General features: G+C 45.0%; 2 long non-coding RNA genes across 3 annotated transcripts; both read left to right on the top strand.

Moving 5' to 3' along the window:
• Positions 1-4,810: 4,810 nt before the first annotated feature.
• Positions 4,811-5,270, top strand: LOC121585724. The gene is made up of 3 exons (XR_006003892.2): positions 4,811-4,856; positions 4,951-5,004; positions 5,228-5,270. It is a non-coding gene; the product is annotated as an uncharacterized LOC121585724 (long non-coding RNA).
• Positions 5,271-5,343: 73 nt separating this feature from the next.
• Positions 5,344-5,818, top strand: LOC123484901. 2 transcript variants are annotated; one of them, XR_006658776.1, is made up of 2 exons: positions 5,344-5,443; positions 5,645-5,818. It is a non-coding gene; the product is annotated as an uncharacterized LOC123484901 (long non-coding RNA). The 2 variants fall into 2 exon arrangements; XR_006658777.1 differs by having other exon boundaries at positions 5,632-5,818.
• Positions 5,819-8,884: the final 3,066 nt, after the last annotated feature.

Raw genomic sequence — 8,884 nt, 5'->3', positions numbered from 1 at the left:
CGTGAAGTCAAAAAGGTTCACCCAACACAAACCTATACAGAACAAGATCCCACAAATAACAGGTGCCAACAGGCTGCCTAGTATGATTCCCAATCAAGAGACAACAAGCAACAGCTGCCTCTGATTGGGAACCACCCCAGGCCAACATAGAAACACATGAACTAGAACATGAACATAGAACAAACAACATGACACTACACACCCTGGCTCAACTTTCAAGAGTCCCCAGAGCCAGGGCGTGACAGTGCCCCCCCAAAGGCGCGGACTGTACCGCGCCAACCAAACCAGGAGGGTAGGGGCCGGGTGGGCATTCCGCCTTGGAGGCGGATCTGGCCTCGGCGTGACCACCACTCTCTCTCTACCCCCCCGTAGCGCCCTGGTCTGGTCCCGCTGGCCAGAGCTGGACTGGACATCGGTGGAGCGGATTGCTCTGGCTCTGGTGTGGAGCAGCTGACCGGTGCCGGACCAGGCACCGGTGGAACACGCACACCGTGCCGGACTAACGGCAGCACCACCGGCTTGGTGCGGGAGCAGGACGGGCCGGACCGGCTTGACACGCACCACTGGCCCGGCGGGAGCAGGAACGGGCCGGACCGGCTGGCGACGCGCACCACTGGCTTGGTGCGGGGAGCAGGAACGGGCTGACCGGGCTGGCGGCGCGCACCACTGGCCTTGGTGCGGGGAGCAGGAAAGCGGCCGGACCGGGCTGGCGACGCGCACCATTGGCTTAGTGCGGGAGCAGGAACGGGCGGGACCGTGACTTGGAACACGCACCACTAACCAGTGCGGGGAGCAGGAACGTTCCGTGCATGGGAACACGCCACCACTAACTTAGTGCGGGGAGCAGGAACGGGTTGGGCCGTACCGGGAACACGCACCACTAACTTAGTGCGGGAGCAGGAACGGGTTGGGCTGTACTGGGAACACGCACCACTAACTAGTGCGGGAGCAGGGACGGGTTGGGCCGTACTGGGAACACGCACCACTAACCTAGTGCGGGGAGAGCAGGAACGGGCCGGGCCGGACTGGGAACACGCACCACTGGCTTAATGCGAGGAGCAGGAACGGGTCGGGCCGTACTGGGAACACGCACCACTAATTTAGTGCGGGGAGCAGGAACGGGCCGGGCCGGACTGGGAACACGCACCACTAACTTAGTACGGGGAGCAGGAACGGGTTGGGCCGTACTGGGAACACGCACCACTGGCCTTGTGCGGGAAGCAGGAACGTCGGGCCGTACTGGGAAGCACGCACCACTGGCCTTGTGCGAGATCAGAACGGTCGGGCCGTACTGGGAACACGCACCACTTTCTTTACTGCGGGGATCAGAACGGGCCGGACCGGACTGGTGACACACACCACTTGCTTGGTGCGGAGGCGGGACTGGGTTTCCTCGTAAACCTCCGCTCCCTCTGCTGCCTAACCAGTTCCCTCTCACCGTGCCTCTACACTCTCCCTTCTCCCTTATCGCCTCCAGTAGCTCCTCCCTCCGACCAACTAACTCCTGCTCCCTCACGACCAATAGCCCCGTAACCTGGTGGCCTCTTCTCCTAATCCGCCGATACGTCCCTGTAGCTGCCTCCAGCATCCCCGTCATCCATGCCGTGTGCTCCCCAAAATGTTTTATTGGGGGTTGCCTCTCGCCTGTCCGGCGACGGCACGGTTGGCGCCGTACTCTCCTCTCTCGCCAGGGCTTTAACTTTTGCCCATGGCCCTTTGCTCGCGAACATGTCCTCCCAAGACCACCATTCGCCCACCTGGGAGCATCGCCAACTTCTCCAGTTCCTTTCCGGTGTTTGCTCCTGAACACGCTGTTGGTCCTGTTTTGGTGGGATCTTCTGTCACGATCGTTATAATTAGGGGACCAAGGCGCAGTGTGATAGGCGTACATCTTTTAATTAGTACTTTCCACCAACAACAAAACAACAAAACGATACGTGAAGTCAAAAGGTTCACCCACACAAACCCATACAGAACAAGATCCCACAAATAACAGGTGCCAACAGGCTGCCTAAGTATGGTTCCCAATCAGAGACAACAAGCAACAGCTGCCGCTGATTGGGAACCACCCCCAACATAGAAACACATGAACTAGAACATGAACATAGAACAAACAAGATAGACACTACACACCCTGGCTCAACTTTCAAGAGTCCCCAGAGCCAGGGCGTGACAGTTACAGTCATTGGACTCCCACCAATTAAACTTAATGTACAATTACGATCTAGATTAATTTATTTATTTGACAGGACAATGCCAAATAAACACATGTACCAGATTAAAGCTAGATTGGTTATTCTCCATTCTCTCATTTTTCAATGAATAACCAGATTCACTCCAATACAACAGAGATGAAGCTGTTCTTCTGTTTTTCCAGGAGAGGGCCTGAGATGCAACCGTTGTATTGGCATTGGCTGCAGTAACACAGTGGAGACCTGCCGTATTGACCATGACACCTGTGGCACGGTCATATTCAAGCCCCACTCCGTGCGTATCTATTATCCTCTTCACTAGGCAGTATACCCTGAGTTTCATCTGTATATATCCCTTCACTAGGCACTTTACTATGTGTGTAACCCCTAGGATCAATAACCAATCGGTAAAACACCAAATATCGGATCCTTTTGATTGACATCTAAGAAAAACATTTGCTTGAGCCAATCAAGAAAATGCTGGTTTGTGTCTTCTGTATCTGGTGTTTTACCCTATGTCTCGCTTCTCTCTCTCCACAGCTATCTCATATTTCAAGAGATGCATGAAGATGTCAGAATGCATGTTGCTGGGAAGCAACAAGGACATTGATGCCTATTGCTGCACCTCCAACCAATGCAACTGAGAGACACATCCTCTGTCTAACATACTGTATACTATACAGTCCATTAATTGTACTAAGCTGAATATCACTAATCAATCACATGACTGAAACTGTCAAGAAGTTACACAAATAAAGTTGTATGTTTGCATTTATATATTATTTATGTTTGACATTTAAAGTTTGACATTATTATTATTATTATTACATAATTAACATGAGATTAGCCAGGTGATGGCCTCGATCATGAGCACTGCACTGAAACCACAGAAAATACAGACTCCATTCAGCTGTTCTGTTGATGGTTTGATATCTTAAAGATTGTCATTACACACTCTGTCCCGATGAGGAATGTTCCAATGTGGAACAGAGCAGACCTGGGATAACTATAGTAAATATAACTAGGTCAGAGATTCTGTTTGAGTTGTAGCCTACCTGCAACTACTTCACTATTTATTGCTCATAACATCACACTATAACAAAGCTAATAAATCGCTACGAGAACAAACACAAACACTAAAATGCTTAAAAAAGTGGTAAAATGTCACAAATATTTGTCTTCTTTGCTACTTGGGTTTCACCATGTCTATCATTATACACAAGCCTCCATGTAAAGCACCAGGACAGGACCAACTGTATATGTTAGTCACACTAAGGGGTGACTTTGACATCTTTTCTATAGTTGAAACGACAGCTCAAAAGACATGTTAAGAGAAGGAAAGATGAAAGTGGTGTGTGTTTCTCTCCTTCTCCTGCTGCTGGCTTAAGCTATGGGTGAGTCTGCCCAAAAAGAGTACTCTAGGTCTTACTAGGTTTGATAACCTGTCTCACTGAATACTTGCCTGGTTATTAACCATCATTTTTTCACCATTGTGTAACGCGGAGAGTTCAGTCAGGTTTAACCAAGCTACTAAACAAATCATTTCACCACTGTTTAACGTGGAGCGATCAGTCAGGTTTAACCAAGCTACTAAACTACACCAGAGATAATGCTGGTCTACTGTATTTCCAGGAGAGGGCCTAAGGTGCAACAAATGTCTTGACAGTGGCTGTAGAGACCATAGCTGCGACACAGTGATGACCTGCCAAAGCGAGGAAAAGGCCTGCGCAAGAATCACGTTCAAACACCCACTTCATAGGCAGCTCCCTCCTTCACTTGGCCTTCTTTTACCTTGTGCTCTCATCTGTGCGACCTACCAAGGTTAAATGATCAGTAAAACACACACATTTTGGAGTAGGAGTGCTGATCTAGGATCAGTTTAGCCTTTTAGATCATCATTAATACGATTGTATGGACACGGAGGACCTATTCCTAGATCAGAACTCTGAAATGCTTTATAAATACAGGCCCAGGTTATGTCTCTTCTGTATCTGGTATGTTCAACCCTCTCTCCATAGCTCCCTCAACATTCAAGAAATGCATGCAGATGTCAGAATGCCGGATGTTTGGAGACGAGAGTGAGAACATTCATGTCTGGTGCTGTTTCTCTGACCTATGCAACTGAGACATAACCTCGACTACTCATAGATTATAGAATTTGGTGTGATGTCTGGCACTGCAAGAGTACCACATATGTAGTCCATTTACCATCTATTACTGTTGTTGTGAAGCAGTTACAAAATACAAGTTGCTTCGTTCCCGACAGTTTGCATTTGTTTATTGATGTCAGCTTTAACTTGAAAGCATGATTCAGTTTGATAAAATAGATGGGCCTATACAGATATCATGTGACTCTTTAGCATGTGATTGGTCAGGTAAGTTGATGGCATAAAACATGAGCACTGAGCAGCACTATTTGCCTCTACCCAAGGCTTGAGCTGCTCTGCGTTACTATAGTGACCAAGTGGGAAAGAATCCAGGTGGCATTCCTAGAACACTTCCCATGGCAGCCTGCCGAGTCACAATTCCCAGAACACAACACCATCTTTATCAGGAACTTCAACGATAACGTTGTATTTATGTAACAGTGAAAATACGGTCTATGAGGACAGCGCTGTGTTTAGACTAGAGTCACACATATACCTGTGAAGCACCAGAACTCAGGTGAGATTATTACATTCTGTAAGTGACATTTACACTAACCATTCTAAAATACCTTGTAATGGAAATATCCCTGACTGTCCTGTGTTTGGTGAAGCATTGTAGATGAGAGTCGTGGCTATATCTTTCCTTCTGATGAGTTCTATTTGTGGTATGTAAGTGAATAGAATGTTCCGGAAATAACTTCAAAACAACACTGAAACTCTTCCACTCTGTGTTCATGATAATAACATGCTGTATAGTGTTTGTGAACTGAATTAACAACCTAATTGATTCAGTGAATATACAATATAGTGATATATAAGAACACAATATTAAAGTTTTACAAAACATTATAATAATTAAAACTGAGTTTGTGGTACTGTATTGTCTAGGTGTAGGAGAGGCCCTCCAGTGTTAGCGGTGTCTCCCAGACACCGCTCTCCTAATGAAGACGTGTGTGGAGATGTGTGCTGACAGGGCCATCGGGCACCTGGCCCCCTCTCCGTGAGCGAAATACGCCGGGGTTACACTAACTCTAGTCTTACATTGCCACACTTCCAAGTCTCAGTTATCACTTGGTTATTGGAATGAACTATTTCAGAACAAAGGTGAGAAGCCACAAATCATGGTTCCACTCACTCTAATTCCCCTCATCTTCCCCAATATCTCATCATCTACTACATTAAGATCAGTGAAATCTTGTTTTTATATTGTTTGTGTATGTTTGTTGATGTTGTGATTGCATCCGTTTTGTGTCCCACGGTCCACCTCTCTCTCCTTGTGTCATATTTCCGAGGATGCATCAGCAGCAAGGAGTGTGAACATCTCCAGGGCATCGAGGGAGGACTCCTCCACACCTACTGCTGCAAATATGATCTCTGTAACCACTAAAGGGACAGTGCATTTAAAATGTCTTCTCTAGTCTTCCATAAATTATATCACATGCAGCCTAAAAATAAAATAAATACATATCTGCATGTTTATACAGTTTGTTGATCTTTTTAGGTTATAGTCTTAGGTTACAGATCTTTTTTTTGGTTGCAGTTTCACACTTCAACTCAATTACAACATGATTTCAGGGCCGATTTGTCAACAATGAAAAATACGATATAATTCTTCCACTAGATGTCAACAGAGCTCCTACTTACAGCATAGTCCAATAAAATGAGAGTTTATGGTTTAGCTGGGCACAGCATAAAGATCACTCCATAGTGACAGACATATATTATTAATACGCTGAATGAAACTACATTTATCAGTTTCTACAATACACTATGATCATGCATTTGAGATTAATAAAACCTAAATGTATTAATAATTCAAACTCTATACAGATAATGATTATTTGAATGTGTCCAAATGGCACCCTACTTCCCTATATAGTTCACTACTCTGACCAGGGCCCATAAGGTGAAACGTAGTGCACTATGTAGGGCATATGGTGCCATTTGGGACTCAACCTTAGTGTCAAGAGACTCTGTATAGCAGTTCTGTATTGACTAAAACACCCATGCTGAGAGACAAGCTCCGTCTGTGCAATAGTTAATTATTTAATTCATTACACTACAATAACCGATCGTTACACCTCCTAGGGAGTTGTATGCTCACGCTCCACATGTGATTGTTGTTTTCTAAAGACTAACACAGTCGAGGGAATATTTGTATTTGTAAACAAAGGTTGCCAGCGAGAAATCCCCCCACTCACACACTCACGAGGCACGCACACACGCAGTGTACGCACACACACACACACACACACACACACACACACACACACAATCACACACACACACAAACACACACACATACAAACGTTGATGGCTGACGTAGGCAGCTCGTATCACATCCATTCCTCTTCCCACATAGACACAGGGTTCCCTGACCCTTGTTTTATGACGTCCATACTGTAGGGGACACCCCATTGTAGAGGCTTCCCCAGTCAGGAAAGTAAACCACCAGGGTTGTGGGAAAATACCATTTAGCAGCCTGCAGGAGACTACAGGACCCCACACCAACTAGCTACTTCTCCACCACATGCTTGCAAGGATCCCCTCTCTGCTACACACGCATGCATATAAGTACACATTCTTGAACCATTTTTAAAAGGAGCAGGGGTATTCCTCCTCCGGAAAGTTGCAGTGTGGTTGGACCACCAGGTGAACACAATGTACATGCGTAATTGATTGAGTAACTCTGGCATTACCTGAGATATAGCCTTAGAGCTTAAAGTGGCAATCCGCAGTTGAAACAATAACAAAGTGGTTACCCCCACCTCTGTTTTGGTAAAAATGCAGAGCTCTTGATGCAAGGACAGAAAAATATAGTTTTAAGCGATATTTTGAGTGTTTATTTACATTTACAATGTTTATACACATTGAAGTAGAACAAGCTTATATTTGGGGTTCTGATGGGGTACGGAAAATTTAACTAAGCTCATGAGGCATTTATAAGTTATATTCTTATTTTATAAGGCCAAAAATGGATGTAGCATTTGCGGATTGCCCCTTTAAGATATAGTCACACACTGTCACTCAGCGTTGCATGACCAAGGACTTAATAGGGGTCCCATGCAATTTCTACTAAATACATGATTACATTTAAACATGCAGTTGCGGTCCAAATGACAGAAGACAGGGACTGAGTTACCAAACACTTCATCATTCACTCTCCGCAGTCTCACTCGGTGTAAACTAAAGCTACTGTAAATGGACAGATTGAACCTGACTCTGCTTCTGAACTGCAGCCAGTGTCAGAAACACTCCTCACCTGTAGACTAATTATAACACTGTTGTTAAAAGACAGCACAGCTGCTGTGATTCCACACAGCTCAGCACCACTCATTAAAAGCTAACATAGAAGAGGTATGGGCCAGTCATTATCACCCCAGGGAGGCTACCGCACCCAGCAGAGACTATTTTTCAATGAGCATGAGCGAAAAATACCAACTACGTGAGGATTTCTTCAATATTTCCTACACGTCATATTCTCTCCTTTTCCGTGGGCAGAAAACAGTGCCAAAACGTGGAGAGATACTTTGTGAGATATGGTAGTGGTTAGTTTTTAGTTTTGCCCATAAAAATGTTGTTCTCTGCTACCGGTGAAAATGGTGGGGTTTCCCTGGAAGCTGTGTGACTTCCCGCCCCCAGATAGGTTTCCATGAGGCAACAAACTGTTCTACTAAATAACTATTACACTAAGAAGCTTGTTAGTCAGGTAGGTTTCAATGCATGAACGAATGAATGGATTAATTAATTAATTAATTAATTAAAATTAAGGGATGAATCCCAAATAAGACACAATGAATATGTAGAAAATGATTTTTCAGTACAGTCAATGATAACATTTAAGAGATTCTGAAGTGATTGTTGCAGTTCTATGTTTTTTTTTGTCTCCATTAAAAGTATTGGGCAAGACCATAAACAGGTGTAGTGAGTTGCAGGTGAACAGGAGTGCTGAGGGGTGGTTTCTGTAGATTTTGTTTATGTGTTATTACCCTTTATCAAAATGCATTCTTCATTTGAAGCAGGACATTATCATTCAAGATAAAGATACTACTAGACCTGATTTTAACTCCTGAGTGGCGCAGTGGTCTAAGGCTGCGGTGTCTAACTGTCCCATAGAGATCTGGTTCGAATCCAGGCTCTGTCGCAGCCGGCGATCATGGCGGCGCAATTGGCCCAGCGTCGTCAGGGTAGGGAGGGAATGGCCAGCAGGGATGTAGCTCAGTTGATAGAGGCATGGCGTTTGCAACGCCAGGGTTGTGGGTTCGTTTCCCGGGGGGCGAGTATAAAAATATATATATATATTATGTATTCACCTAACTGTAAGTCGCTCTGGATAAGAGCGTCTGCTAAATGACTAAAATGTAAATGTTTTATAATGTGAGGTAGATTAGCCCTTACATTTAGATTGTAATTTTGGAGGTTATTTTGGCAATGATAACTTAAACAATTTCAGCAATTAAACAATTAGATGGCATCAGTCCAAACTTATCACACACATCATACCTGAGATAATTAGCTGTTTATCGTAGATTTCTTCCATTGGCA

Source organism: Coregonus clupeaformis, unplaced genomic scaffold, assembly GCF_020615455.1.
Source record: "Coregonus clupeaformis isolate EN_2021a unplaced genomic scaffold, ASM2061545v1 scaf0490, whole genome shotgun sequence".
Classification (NCBI taxonomy): Eukaryota; Metazoa; Chordata; class Actinopteri; order Salmoniformes; family Salmonidae; genus Coregonus; species Coregonus clupeaformis.
Note: the sequence above shows the minus strand (reverse complement) of the source record. Positions and strands in the feature narration are given on the sequence as shown.